The sequence below is a fragment of the Lonchura striata genome, chromosome 3 (assembly GCF_050655825.1).
Source record: "Lonchura striata isolate lonStrDom1 chromosome 3, ASM5065582v1, whole genome shotgun sequence".
Taxonomy (NCBI): Eukaryota; Metazoa; Chordata; class Aves; order Passeriformes; family Estrildidae; genus Lonchura; species Lonchura striata.
The window spans coordinates 105,822,371-105,838,000 of NC_140705.1; the positions used below are offsets into that span (position 1 = coordinate 105,822,371).

Here is a 15,630-nt window from a genome sequence, read left to right on the forward strand (position 1 = left end):
GTGTGAACAATAGATTTCATAGAAATCATAGAAAGGCTTGCATTGATAGGTACCTTAAAGATCACTTTTTTTCCAAGCACCCACTAGACCAGGCTATTTAGGGCCCCATCCAACCTGGTCTTGAGCACTTCTAGTGTTCGAGATTTCATAAAAAAATACTGTGCTAAATTATTTCTCATCCATTGGTCTGGTTCTTACTGAAATCTGCAGCAATGAAAATAATTATATCAACTTACATCATGAATTGAATTATGGTCTAAATACTTTATGGCTTAATTATGTCACCTTGTGCCAGCTGCAACTTCAGAAAAGGCAGGCTGCTAGCTAACATAAGACAACTGACACCAAACAACTGTGCAATCTTTGCACATCACTTTAATTTGCAAGATATCTTTGAAATGTTGCCATTACCTCTTGTGTGCTGACAGGGTGTTTTATGGTTCCTTTTTCTTGTAAGGCCTGAATTTCCAAGATGAAAGTTAAGGTCTGTCCAGTCTCACTGTGAAGAGCCTTCTGCAGATGAGTGGTCAGTGGCTCTCTATAAGTGTAAGGTTACTTTTGGGTATGAAGGACAATGGTCTGAACTCATTCACAAAGGGACACTTTCTTCATGTAAAAATGGGAAAGACCATCTATAGCAGTGGATTGGGAACACTAGACATATTTCTGGAGGTTTTTTTCAGACGAGAGGCTTCTTGAAAAGCCTCATTTAGTTATCAGAACCTACTTAAGACACCACGGACCTTTTCTCATTTAAAGCCTATGGATCCTTTAACAGTATGATCAATAAATAATAATAATAATATCCAGTAGTAGCTATATAATTACCCCTTGGCTGCTAGATTTTCACCTGGCACAGAAGAACAAGTTAGGACCACAGCTGCTTTATCCACAGTACAAAATGTGTCTGACCAAGCACAGGCATTGCTCCTAAGATAATGTGCAAAGGAAGTTTAAGACTGTACAGAACCATTTATTCTTTGCCTATAATGCATTGTTCAAGAGTTTGCAATGCTGAACATGCAGAAGAGAAATCTGAAGTCCTGAGAGCCATCACAACAGTATAAACCAGGCTGGAAATAGGGCTATGACACTTTCAGGACCTGGGCTAACCTCTGCTCTGCCCTGCTTGGTGCTGTGTCATGCCTTTTGCTGCCAAGTGCCTATTTCCTTACAGCACCACGAAGAATAAAGTATGGGATAAATGCTTGTGAAGGACATCTTTGGCAGAAAATCCCCCATGGCATATTACATGCAGCTTGAACAAATAAAGGGGGGAAAGGAAGAGAGGAAGGAAAGTACCCATTTTATCCCCCTACATTCTCCTAAGATTAGCCATTTCAATATAGGATCTTGTTTTGCAGGGCTTTGGATCAAAATCAAGGATTTTGTTTCTTCAGTTTTAAGAACTTTTCATCACTTTTTCCTTCTAGCTTGAAAATGCAGCCTTAAATATTTTACCAGGGAAAGCTTCAGTGTTTGAAAATTAATTTTACTCTGCCAGCATCTGCGTTTAAAATCAATGTCAATTCAGATTCAATTCTGACTCCCACAAAGGAATATTAATTTTCACCAGAAAACATCTTTGCTCTTTATGTACACCTATTACACAGGACTGAAGAAAGAGTGGGGTGATCTCCATTACTTGAGAGCATATCTTCTATTGTTTGTTCTTACTTCTCTGATTCCCTCTATAATCTGTAAGGAACAAAGAGAGAAAAATCTATCAGAAGATTCCTTTGGCCCTCAGGGTGGAAGTCACAGTTTTGGATTACTGAGCACTGAACACAGAATTTGAACTAATTAGCAGGGATGGGGAGAGGTAAATTAATATGATTATTGTGCAACAGAGAAGCATGTGCAGGACCACAGTGTGTGGGAGTCTGGAACACAGGATTTGTTCTCTTAGGTCAGGACATCTCTGTGCTGAGCCGAGTATTCTCCTGCCAGCCAATTTCAACGTGTGCAGCATCTGGATAGTGTGGAAAACCACAACAACGAACCCACCCTATTGTGCAGCTCTGAAGAAGAGAGTGAGCTAAAGGTGGAACTCCCTCCTGATCTCTGAGTGAAGAATGCAGTTTAACTCCATTTCTATTTCACCAAGTATGGCTATAAAACCACTCAGCCCAAACCCCATCTTCACCCAAGATCCTTTTGACACCCTACTGCTCCTGCTTTTTCCATGGTCATTCAGTATGGGTTTATCTGGCATGAATTCTGCATTTTAAAACTGCTTACATCTCACAAATCTGGCATGCAGCCTTAGGTTTCTGATTCATGGTGAGCTCTGCTGTATTTGGATGTGACCACTGAAGACACTCTGGCTCTCAGCTGTCCTGTGCACCCATGAGCTGGGAATTATGGAAACCACCTTCTGGGAGAGCAGCACAAGTGGTGTCTGCCCATCATTAGTCACAGTCATTCTACTAAAAAAAAAGTACCTTTTCTGCTGTTTTTCTGTATCAATTTGTCAACTGCCAGCAGTTCCATCCTGCTGTTCCTGCTGGAGCCTCACATCCTGCAACTGGATGTAGATGAGTATGGTCCTAACTTTGCAGAGCCACAACCAGCCTGGCTTCTGAGACAGCTGTATCAAAAATTGATATACTTCTAGGTACAAACATCTTGTCTGTGTGAGCTGCTTTTGGATGAAATTTGGTATGCTGAGGGTAGGCTTTAATTTAGTTCTTGCCATCTTGTTAACATAATACTTAACTTTCTGTATGGTTTGTGTAGCTGTATATACATGTCTATATATTAATGCTTTAGTGAGAAAAAATAGTACTGACACTCAAATTTTAGCCTCTAGGGCTTTTAAAATCTATGTAATTGATTATTTGGTGTCCAGAAATATTTCTTTTCTGTAGAAGGTGATTTATAACCTTAGCTTTAACACAAATCTTGGATGCAGTTCATGCTTCCAGTTGAGTGGTTGATACTCTTTAAACAAAAGACTGCAATGATGACAGCTACTGTATAATGGACTTCTGTGATGAATTTCCAGATGATTGATCATTTGTCCAAAAACTTTTGAACTTCTGGTATTTTTAAACATTTTCATGACAAAACTCTAAGTTAGCCTGAATATCCGTGAACAACAGATGACATGAGCTTAAGAATAACAAACAGTGAAATACAACCTGAAATAATTTTGCAGAAGTACTTGCACATTATTTTAACCAATTGAGCAATTCTAATATTCTGTCAGAAGTGAAAAATTAGTTGCCACTGAACTGACTGCTTCATGGGCCTGAACTCAGCCTACAGAGTCAATAGGATTTTTTTTCTTCCCTTGGCATCAATGGGCTTGGAAAAAGACCTTAAAAGGAAAAACCTTTCTGATTTCTATAGGACTTCCCTCTAAGGACATAATTGCTCACAAGGGCAAATCCTTACAAATCTTCAAATGGTCCAAAACACCACCAGCAATTTGGGACCCAGAGATACATCACTTCTGTTTATTAATTGTTTTCTGAGACAGCTCAGACATATTGAAAATTCCAGTCTGTGTGAAACATACATTTATTTCCAGTTTTAAAAACTGAACTCTTCATTCTTCAGTAAATGGTGGCAGGAGCCATTCCTTGCTTCAAAACCATTTTGGTCCCATTTCATTCCACAACTGCTGTCTTTTTCTTTCCTCTATTAAAAAAAATAGCACAAACATTTTTATAAAAACAAACTGATAATAAACCAATAATGGCATGATGAAGAAACTGGAAGAGTTTTAAATTTGCTGAGATCATCAGGAGTTAAATTCATCTTAATTAAAAGCTCACTTGGATAATTGCATCATATTCTTCCCTCAACCAATGCTTTTTCCCAAGATGTAGTGGAATTTTGGTTCTTCCTATACTACATGCAAAGTTGCAAGTTCCCTTTTTATTAAGAGCATTTTGCAGGTGTTGAGCAAGGATGCTAAAAATTTACTTGATATGCAAACATATTCTTTAAAAAAAAGAGATAAGTTTACCAAGTGCTGGAATCTAATCAAGTAAAACAGAAGTAAATGGAAATAACCAAAGTACAGATGCTATGTAACTTAGCCAGTAGTTCATACCCTTGTGAGTGATGCCTCTGAGGTCCATAGTCTAATTTATTCTTGGCATAATTCCATGGATAAATCTGCACTCTTGGGACTCCTCTGTGGGATGCATGTTCCAAGTCTCTATGTGTATTGAAAGCTGAATTGCAAATCCAGAAAAAACGCAGTGAGAACTGCAAGAATTTAATGAGATATATACACATATTAAGGGATGAATAATTTCAAAGGCTGTCATGTTCCTCCATAATATAATATATTCCTATTAAGCAGGCAGATGGTACATGGCCCTTGCAATTGTTGAGACTGTTATTGAAAGTATACTCATGACTCTTCCACTGCAAAATCTCCCCTGTACTTTTTTCCTCATCTGCTTCATCCTAGCTCTTCTATGCAAATAAACCAAGGTTTTGCACATTGTTTCAGTGCCCATTGATATGTTTTATCAATGTTATTTATAATATGTTTATTTTATGCTGGATATATATTAATCAAAAAGAGGTGACGTTCTATTGTGCCATGAAATTTCTATCGAGAGACTTAAAACAATATACTTTTTTCTCTTTTATTTTTTTCCCATATCCTAGTGACTTCAATGGATGCCACAACATTTTTGAAGAAATAATAACAGATTTTCTTCAGTTGCTTTGGTGCGTGACTGCAGAGAACAAGTCACGCTTTTTGTCATCATTTGATGTGTGCTGCACAATTAGTGACATTCTGGTTTCCAGCTAGCAGTTAAAATGTTCTCAGTTCAACAAGTGATTATTTATTTCCCTTTTGGAAAGAATGCAGTGGCAAACACAACACAATATATTTTTTTTTATTTCTCATTTGTATTATTTATACCCAAAATAAAACAGATCCTAATTGAGAAATAAAGGCAGCAAGACAAAATTCCTGCTTTGCTGAACTCGCATCTAATATATCATCATGGTTTTGAACAGAGATGAATGCTGAAGACAAAAAAAGAATAATCTGTGTAGCTTTAGGGTCAGCTAGGCATTCCCGGGAATAATTTTCTGTGTTTTTCAGCAAGTACAGCACTTACCATATATGTTCATAATATTTACATACCATAATGTTCTTAGTTGTAAAAGCTCAGGGTCATATTGTCACACGCCTTGGAGGATTAGTGGGAAAGTTACTCACTTGTAGCTTGGTGCCTGCTTGTCTGCACATACATTGCAAAACAAAAGGAAATCCCCTTCAATTCAACTGATGCCAACAACTCTCCTTCCTAGCAGTAACAGAGAAGGTCGACTTTGGTGTGAGACTACTGACTTAGGATTTATTAACATTTTGGTGAGTTTCCCAAAATGAGTGCATTCATATTTCAAAAGAAATATTTCCAGAAGCACCTTGAAGATTTAGGAGCACAAATCCCACGAGTAAAGGATTTGTGAACCCAGAATGCCTGTTATATATTTCCTAAAAGCATGCTAGTAAGCTTTCTTCACTGCTAGCCTCTCCCCCTTCCTTTGCCTCAAGATGAGTCTCAGGTGCAGCAGGAGCACACTGTGTCATGTGCCTGCAGACCTGGTGGCCAGGCTAGAAGTTGTCCATGAGGCATCTGGATGGGCAGGAGGATATCAGGATGTGCAAGGCAAGGCTGGGAACTGCTCCACAACCTTTTCCTTCTTCAGCAGGTCTTTTTATTTCTGAGTTGCTCCAGAAAATTTCTTACAAATTCTGATTTGTACTTAAAAATACCTTGAAAAACACACCATTAGCTCTGCTCTCTGATAGGCTGAATAGGGTGAAGCAAAGAGTTGAAGAATATAAGGATAAGGTCATATTATCATTGTTATAATCACTAATTTCTGCATTGTGTGTGTGTGGCTATGGCTTAGTCCACTACTGTCACACACCTTGGGTTTAGTTACTATTATCACACACATTAAAGTTTATAACCAGTCATCTGCATATCATGTAAGTGGTGAATCAGTACCTCTGTATCCATACAAGTGCTAGAACATTTTTTGGTTTACACAGTTGTTTGTTTCTGCCAGTTTGCAGCTGCTCTTACTTTTGTTTGAGTTTGACAAAAATCCCCAAGTATTTTCTGCCTTTCTTTTCCTCCTCTTCCCTTTCCTTCTGGTGGTGGTATTGCTTATCTGCATTTCTTTCTTGAACAGTTCCCTGGCAATCCCTATTGTGGTAAAAGATGAAAAGTATGGAGAAATCATCTTAGAAGAATTACTGGATCTTTTCTCTCTCCTGAAAAAGAGAATTAAAACAACTTTAACATCAATGAAATTGACTGTGATGCTGCCAAACAGAAATTATTGTTACAAGGCCTTTAGCTGTTAGCATAACAAAATAGATTTTGGATTACTGTTACCCAAAACAGCCTTTAATGGAAAAAAAGCCACACCCTGCTAATGTCTCTGAATTTAAGGGATGCAAAACAACAATGATAAGGGAGACCACACAATTCTGTACAGAGCCCTGTGTTCCAAAAGTTCAACAAATAAGGGCATTGCAGAGCAAATCCTGCTGGTAGTTCTCATAAGTAAAAGATGACTTCATTTATTATTTTACAGAATGACATTCTCTTATTCAAGTAATTAGTGCATATGTTGGAGGACTCAGCTCATTATACAGTCCTAAAAGCTTACATTTTTTGAATACTAATTCCAGATTGCATGATGATTGAAAGGGAACTAAGATGAACTGATTTTTAAACATCTCAAGTGATTAAGCTTCCCATGAAAACTGCATTTTGCAGACACTTTCAGGTCCCCAAAAGACATGTCCTTACAATGACCTTACAGCTATGCAATGGGCACTTAGGATGACATCATAAAGAGGCCACTACATTCCAGATTAATTTGCTATCTAGAAGCAAGTATTAATTTACTGTCATTAAAATAGGAGCAGAACAACCACATCTGTGTCAGTCAGGCCTTTAGAGGCCCTGTTAGTGTCTGCAGTGAAACTGTATGACAAGTAAAGGTCAGAGACACATGACCCCATGCATACATTTTATTTTGAGTTACTGTGCTGGTGCTGTGCTAGCACTTTGAACATTTTCTCATACTGTACCTGCAGTGCTCAAACTTTTTTCTGTTGCCTTTAACTCTGCAACCACCTGTGAATAAGTTTGATAAATGGAAAGTCCCTCCAAGCTTCTTGGCATCTTCCTGGGTTTTATCCTTTTTCTATCAATTTTCATACATTCTTTCTTTGCATGGTTTGAGCTGAGAAGCCCTTTTTAATTAGGGTATAGAGATCTGATCACCACAGGTGCAAGGGAGGAATTTTTTCCTGGGGGGTATCGTTGTAGACTTAGCTAAGAGGGATAATACTTCAGTTGTTTTTGCCTTCCTTTCACAAATCAGGTGTTGGATTCACTGTGCAACACTTCATGGACCAATGGTCTGATCTGATAAGACAAGTCGTATGCTCCTACTTACACTACTTACACTGCATGGCTGCCATTAGACCTAAATAATTAAAATGTACCCTAAACTGAGGGGTACACAAGGAATTTTGAATACATAGTCCTAGCCTTGTTTTCTGGGGGTTTTGTTGTTTGGGTTTATTTCTATTTTTATGTTTTATTTTTTTAGCTAAAGACCTAATGAACAGAAAGAATGCCAGATTAGTATGAATCAGACGGGCTGGACACATGCAATGTCATGATGAAAGATAAACCCCCTTTCAGAGCTGGAGTATCTGATGAAATAAAATCCAATTTTCAGGCAGCTGTGAAGCTGACAGAAGAGCCTTTGTAACACCAGAACCACTACCTCCTGCATGGGACAACCTCAGAACATTCTGAATCGTCTTTGGGATGGATACACAGAGGCCAAAAGCTGATAAAGGGATGAGTCGGTCTCCTCAGAGGCTTGTAGGGGATTTCTCTGTCCTCTCTGTCCTCTCTGTTCTCTGTTCTCTTTTGTTTGACTGTGGTTTTAATTCTCAGGGGGAATCCTGGTGGAAGTAGAGACCTTGCAGTTGCTGTTGCAATAGATGTTAAAAAATCCCATCCAAATAACAACAAAAAACCCTAGCATCTTTTTATTTAAAGCCAAAAGTTTATAAGCTGCTTTACAGAAACATTCCAAAGGAGAAAACAAAGAGTGAAAAGAGACTGCTGATGAATGGAAGCTTGTAGCCTCAAAGTAAAGCCAGGCCAATAGCAGTTTATTTGGAATATTTGAAATCATCCTCTGTGTATGAATTTCGTCAGGCATAGACTGGAGTTTGTCCAGCTTCTGTTCTCTAAACAAATGTAGGCATGCAGTTGCACAGAATGAAAATTTCAGACCTAACCAGGAGAGATTCTGCCATACAGAACTCCAGTCAGATTTCCAGTGAGGGCCACCTGGGTGAGTCCCCTGGTCAGCTTTGGAGTTGTGTGCCTAAATCCCCTTTGCCCTCCTGGAATCCTGTGCCATTGTGTGCCCCAGTGGGGAACTCTGCAGCTTTGTGGCTGCAGCCCTGAGTCCACAGAGCTGGAGGCCATTTCTCATTCTTACACATGCTGGTATCTCATCCAGGAGCTGGCCCTGTTATTCCCATGACACTTTCTGTGTTTTACTTTTCCACTGCTTTAGGCCTACAATTGCTTTGCTAGATTGCTGTCAATGGCCTATTTACAATAAATTTGTAGATCAGAGGGATGTGTGGATGAGGCTGTTACTGCAAATAATGCTTGCAAAGATGAACTCCACACTCTCTGGCCATGAGAAAAGGCCATCACCCACCCTCCACATTAAACTTACCAATCAAACCACCGTTTTTTACTAGTGAATAGGTATGAAAGGGCTGGATTGAAGATACCCTCACCTAAAGACTTCCTGCAGTATCATTTCCAGCACAGGCAAAAAGCAGGGAAAACATTTATAAATGGGTTAAGACTGGCGGAGTTGATGGTCACAGGGTAGTATAACACCTGTAGAATTTATAAAAACATGGTTGGTTCTCATAGACTATTTAGGATTCACGATATCAGCCCTTAAAGTTTTTGCAGGATAGGTCTGCAAAGCTTTGCAGTGTCTGTCCATGTTTATTTGATGGCTACTCATAGTGCTTGTGGAGGAAGTACCCTGGATATTAATAATGAGGGAAGGGAATTCATTCTTGCCATTAAGTATAAAATGGAGGAACTGAAGGATCACTAAGAAGCTTCATTTTCTTTTAATATAGGACAAGTTTCACCCAAATGGACACACTTTTTATCTGGAAGGGAGAGGATGGGCCATTACTGTCTCTCAGGACTAGAAATGCTTAGACCATCAGCTCTATGGAGGCGCCCAGGCAGCGGGGGCCACAAAGCCATTTGCAAAATTTGAACCAATGCTGTGTTCCCCACTCCAGTTCTTAAAAAAAAATGACCAGGAGAAACTATAAATAAAGTGAAGTGCAAATCAGAGACACAGTAAAAACTGCCTTAAAAAAGATTGATAATGTGTCAAAAAAGATATCACACTTTACAAAGTCCTTTCTTTTAATGACACCTGTGAGAATAAGCTCCAGCTTCTTTCTTCTCCCTCCCTTCTTTCCAGACTTTCTCTGGCTGGATTCCACATAGCAGAAACATTACACAAGAAGGAGCTCTTTGCAGAAATATATAATGAAGGGTTGGTTGAGGGCATCAAAACAGGGATTATGATGGAAACTTACACTCAGAGTATAGGACAGTTCCTTGGGGTTCCACAGTACATCAGATTTTATCTGCAGCTTATCAAGAAAAGATATGTCTATTAAATTGCTATCTGTTGTAACCAACTGTTTACCATTTGCTATTTCCTTTTAAGACTGAGTATAGACATGTTCTCTGAGTCTCTGTTGGATCACTTAGAATGACTGCTGCACATTGCTGACTTTTAATAATTTTCAAAGGCTGGTAGCCAACAGTGAGAAGTGTAACCTTCCCATTTAGCATCCAACTGCTCTCAGTAAGATGTCATGGCTAGGCTACAGCTCAGGATATTCACTGGATGATGATATTTTGCAACAAGTTTTCACTTTCTTGTACTCCTGTGCTGTCCTTCAGACTTCCTGATACGATCCTAGACATTTGGGGGCATTTAGATATTACTTGGCCAAACAATTCTGAATCCCAGTGACAGGCAGAAAAAAACAAAAAAAAGGTAACAGGTATGTGTTTCAGGGGTTGCCCAGAAGGAGGAGAAATAAACTCTCATCATGAGCTGCTGTGACTTTGCTAAAGACAATGCTTTTAGAAGCCTTCCCTCCACTCCAGTGATAACTTCACTTGTCCATGCCCATATTTGCTTTCACCCCAGTTATACTCCTGATACTATTAAAAAAAAAAAAAATTAAGAATATATCTACAGTTGAGCAGACATAATCTTTTTGAAGTCCTCTTCATTAATTTTGAGTAGGAAACAGGAGGGGGAAGTGGAAAGAAGGGAGGCCCTATGTGCCATATCCATAACTGGTGGACATAATTCTCTGTTAACTGAGCTCTGGATGCAGAAACTCATCACTTTCTACATTTTTCACTGGCTGCTGGGAAGAAGAGCATTAAAGAGGAGAAAGTGCAGGCTCAATGCTCTGAATGCTGCTTAGGAATTCTCCAGAGAGGAACAGAGGGAACCAGCATGAATAACTCCTAGCAACTTTCCTGTTAATTAAAATCTGACAAGCAGCTGGCAGCTGAAAGGGGGAGCTGTAGGTGGGGGAATCCTGTGGTTCACCACCACATTCCTCACATTCATGAAAGCTACGGAATATTTCACTGTAGGCCTGCCAGAAATGTCGATGGAAATGTGAATTAAAAGAAAGAGCTGTCTGAAGGTGACAGAGATATTGGATGTAGCCCAGGTAATACAAAGATGAAAATATATGAAAGTTTATGACATGTAGAAAGGAACTTATGTAAAAACCTTTCATTCAAAGGTAATACAATTCAAGAGATGCTATAGTCTGCAAGATGAACCCATCCAGGTAAGAAATTCATTTTGGGAAAGAAGTAGAATGAATTCATTCTGTCCCATCCCTCAAACATTGGGGTAATGGTTTTGGCCACAGAAGGTGAATTATTCAGCATCTCTATGGGAGCTTTTCTGGGCTGCAGCTTGCTGTGGTGTACCTTTCCCTGCCCTCTCAGGCAAAGGCTGTGACAATTTTCATGACAGCTGTCACACTCTGAAATCACCAGCCTTGTGATAGTGGCTTTCAGGTTTCTGACAGCAGATAACTCCTCAGAAAAGGACCCACTCATTTCCTGAGGGAGGGTATCTTTTATTTTGCACAGTAGCATCTGATTTTTTTCATAGTCTTGGTATTGGACTGCACACAAATGGCTAAACAAAATGCCATTATTTTTCCTTGCAGCCTGGTCCCTTGGATGGTTCTTTTTGGTCTTCTCTACAAATTATCCCCCACATGGTCAGGCACAGATATGTAAAATAATGCAATCATTGCTTCACAACCATTATGCTTGGACCACATAGGATATAATAGAATCTTACTTCACACCCAGCATCTTTTCTCTGTTCTGATGTTAGTCTGAAGAGCTTTATGAAAAATGTGAGGTATCAACAGTCTAGGAGAGCCACAGCAGAAGCCATTTTATGTGCAACAATTAAATGACATTTCCTTTTTCTGAGAACAGTGGAAAGTTGGCTAGTCATTATCATGTGGAAAATAATTTTAAATCCCCCTGGACAGTCACCACAGACAGCTGGAAAAGTTTACCGTGAAACAAACAAAAAAAAAATCTCGTATTAATGAATGCTGTCTCTGGTACCGTTATTCTGAAAGTGAACCAAAGTCTTGAAAGTAAAGAGAAAACACCCCAAAATAAAGAAAATTAAAGGCTTCTATGTTTCCTGTAATCAGTTACCTTAATTTCTTTCCCATTTCAACTTTCTAAGGGTTCATTTCTATTTGGTGGCTGGCATTTAGGCAGAATATATGTTGCCCAAACATTTCCAGATTCCTGGAGGTGATAGAGGGAAAAAAAAGCATGTTATTTTAGGAGTGCTCATAGAGACCCTTTGCTGATCCCTCTATCTCATGAATATTGCTCCCAAGGTTGACTTCTCATTTGTGTAATTGGACACAGCTGGAGTTCTAACTAAAAGTTACTCTAATCATAATTTCATCTATAGAAGGTTAAATATAGGGAACTATTTAATATTTCCTTTTTCTTTAATGAAGTGGTTCCTCTTAGTTAACAAAACTAGTAGTTTTCAATTTATCTCTGCTGAGCTCTACCTCACTATCCCTTGTCCTATCATGGCATGTCCTTGTGGACAGTCCCTTCCATCTAGGCCTCCTTTAGGGACTTCAATAATAATGTGGGATTGTGATCTCTCTTGAAATATGGTCTTGTCCTACATTATGACTTCTGTTTGAGGTTTCTTAACTTTTTTTTTTCTTTCTTCATGTGGAAATCAGGAAGTATCACAAATTTCCTATATAATATTTCCAAAAGTCCTGTGTTCCTTCTCAGCTCCTTCCCAGTGACGCATTGAACTATGTCCACCTGGGAAAATCTTCATTCCTACCATGGCAGAGCTTGAATAAAACACACCTGGGCTGGTTTAGTCATTGCAGATGCTCCTCAAGACTTGCCTGTTATATTGATTCATAGGAATTTATCTTTTCCATAAAAATGCTAATTTTTATTGTTTCCTGAATAAGCATGAGACACACTCAAAGCAAAAGGAAGTTTTATGATCATGAAGAAAGGTTGTTTTTATAAAATAAACACATACAATTAATAAAATACAGATACCAAATATATCCATTGTGAATCTCATGTTCAGTTGCCCCCAGAATAGGGTCCCATACTTTTGTTTCTCTTTCTTTTTCACATCTGTGCAGCTGGTAGTTTCTCAGTTTAAAGGAAATTCCAAAGCATTTATTGAGTAATGTTTTCTCTGTGAATTTAGGGGACCTTGTTTTGTGTCATTTGGAAGGATGGCAAAGGCACGCTCAGACAATCTGAGGCACAACTCTAATAGCTCCTGCAAACTCCAGGATGTTGTGGCAATCCTTCTCTTGGTATAATACCTTTCTACCTTTTTTTCTTTTTTAAGAGTCAGCTCATTGACATTTTCTAGAATTTTAAGGTTCACATTTTTGAGCACAGTAAAATAATAATAAAAGGCATGGCTTTTCAATAAACATTTTTATTTCCATTAACCAATAATCTCAATAGATTAAAAACACTGGGAAAAAATCCCCAAGGCTTTTTAGCACACTTACACACTGTGTTTGTTCCAGATATGTGCAATCACAAACACAGATATTTAGATGTGCTAACACTACATCACATGGTTCCAGCAAACAGTTGGAAAGATTACACTCACCTCTTTTCTCAAGCAAACTGTGGGAGAACTCTTTTGATATTTCCTCATACACCTGTATTACTGGAATCCATAACTTCTTTTTACTATTTGGTACTGCTCTATATGTGTCATAAAAAGAAAAAAGTGGTCAAGTAGAATTTTTTTACATACTGAAATATTTTTGTGATAGATTTTTTTTCTGATGAACTGGGGAGCAGACAAAAGCAGAATAATATGAATTATTATTCATCCTGATTTTTCTGGATGTATTCATTAAAAGGATGTATGCTTTAGTATAGTAATAGCAATAGCAAATATTAATAGCAAAAAAAGAATTATTGATACTGTGTCAGGCTGGCTTAGTATAATGGTCTGTATTACTGCCTTCATTATACAAAACAATATTTAGGGCTTTTTTTTGACAGGGAATCCAATGAAACATCCCAATGGAGAGCAATGGACTCCTTGGTTGTGAAGAGACTACAGTCAGCATTTCCAATGAGTTCCTAGATCTGGAAAACCAGATACATCCACAGCACACCATCTCCCTGTCTTGCAACTTCTGTTTCTGTATCAAATATTCACTTTTTCTGTCTGCCCAGAAAGCAGAAAGTTGTAATTTCTTGTGTTTTCATTTGGAATGCAAGTCTCATCTTCTGGGGTGTATAAACATTGTCATAGTTCTGCATCCTCTTTCCATCCACTTAAAACATTGCTGGTAGAATCCTATTCATGACTTGGCCTGACTGCACTCTTCTCTTTGGATTCTTTTATTAACTATTTTCCCATTACTGCATAGAAAATAAACTTCTTATCTTTGTTTGTAAAATCCCACAGTGTTTATCTCCATCCTATTTAATCTTCTACACACACAAGTTTTGTTTCCATCTTCCTTCATGCCCATGATGCTTGATTTGACCTCCTTTTTCCTTTGTCTACTCCAAGCACACTCACAGTCCAATCACTCATTCTGAATGACACCACCTGAAGAAATGGTGCCATGTTTCCAGATATCATTCCTGTTCATTATTCAACATACCTGTGATTTTGGTCCACTTTTTTTTCCTTTCATTTTTCTGCTCTGCTCAGTTCCCATTTTAATTTCACAACCTAAGGCTTTTCTGAATCACATCCTAACAGATATCTATCCTAACAGATATATTTCATACGAGTCCTTTAGGCAGCATGACTTGGGTTTTTAATTCTTTATGCAATGCTCATCACACTGTATGAGCATTACATTGTATGGTGTTCATAAAGATAAAGACTCTTCAGGAATAAGGCCTTTTCCAATTTGAGCTATTCTATGATTTTATGATTCTGTAAATACAGGTGTGGAAAGGACATAGAGTTCCTCAGAGTCAGACTTTTTGGATAATCAAGCCTGAATCTTGGACCTGCTTTGTGAAGGGGAGATGATGCTGCCCCCTCATCAACACAAAAAGATACACAAGAGTAGGAAGAAGCAAAAGGGATGCACAACTGGCACACCATGACATTTCTGGCAGTTAGGATACTTCCAGTGGCATTCACTGCTAGGAAGCTGAGTATTAACTCTGGAACCTTTAGAATCAAGACAAGAAAAAGGCTGTGCATCTTTCACAACAAAATGTAGCACACGCAAATGCACAATGAAGAGAGGGAAAAAATTATATCATGAATGCAGAGAGGAAGAGGAAAGCACAACTTCAAAACCAGTTCTATTTTAAAACAAACAAACAATCATTTACTTACTTCTTTTGTTCTTCCTAACCCCCTCTTCCTCTCTTATTCCATTATTAAAAATACAAGTGTTGAAAAGACAGCTGAAGCCTTTTGACTCTTTGCTGCAACATACTTTTTCAACTCTGTCTTTTTCCCATGGAGATAATAAAAAGCCCTGAAGTAAACAAAGCTCAAGCAGATTTCCTAAAACTTTCAGTGACTCCTAACAAACTCACCAATTTGAGTATCTGTAATTATTTTATCACCTTCTGGTTTTATGTTTCATCCATGGATATTTTTGTCTTTCGCTTGATCTCCTTTTTTTAGGTGACCCCCCACCCTGGATTTTATTTTTACCATGTGAGATGAATATTTAAAATATTATATTGCATAAGGAGGTGCAATATCTGTTAAATTAAATCTGCATCCCCAAATGTCTCCTGCCTGTTCCTTCTGTAGTTATAAGAAATAAAGAGATTAATTTCCTTGCCAGAATTTCTCTGAATTTTGCATGATAAAACCATTGTGGATGTGGAGGAATAAGGCATTTCTGGAATGCTGGCCTATTTTTAACTCTGTATATTTCAGTGGTCAAAGTTACGC

At 38.3% G+C, this 15,630-nt stretch overlaps 2 long non-coding RNA genes across 3 annotated transcripts in view; one reads left to right on the plus strand and one right to left on the minus strand.

Annotated features, from left to right (window-relative positions):
- The window catches only part of LOC110479103 (uncharacterized), an 84,424-nt gene that overhangs the window by 17,127 nt on the left and 51,667 nt on the right, over positions 1-15,630 (plus strand). The window lies entirely within an intron of this gene.
- On the minus strand, positions 3,448-15,101 carry LOC116183361 (uncharacterized). 2 transcript variants are annotated; one of them, XR_004147964.3, is made up of 3 exons: positions 15,058-15,101; positions 4,064-13,442; positions 3,448-3,645 (listed from the first exon to the last, which is right to left on the minus strand). It is a non-coding gene; the product is annotated as an uncharacterized LOC116183361 (long non-coding RNA). The 2 variants fall into 2 exon arrangements; XR_014954028.1 differs by having other exon boundaries at positions 3,783-13,442.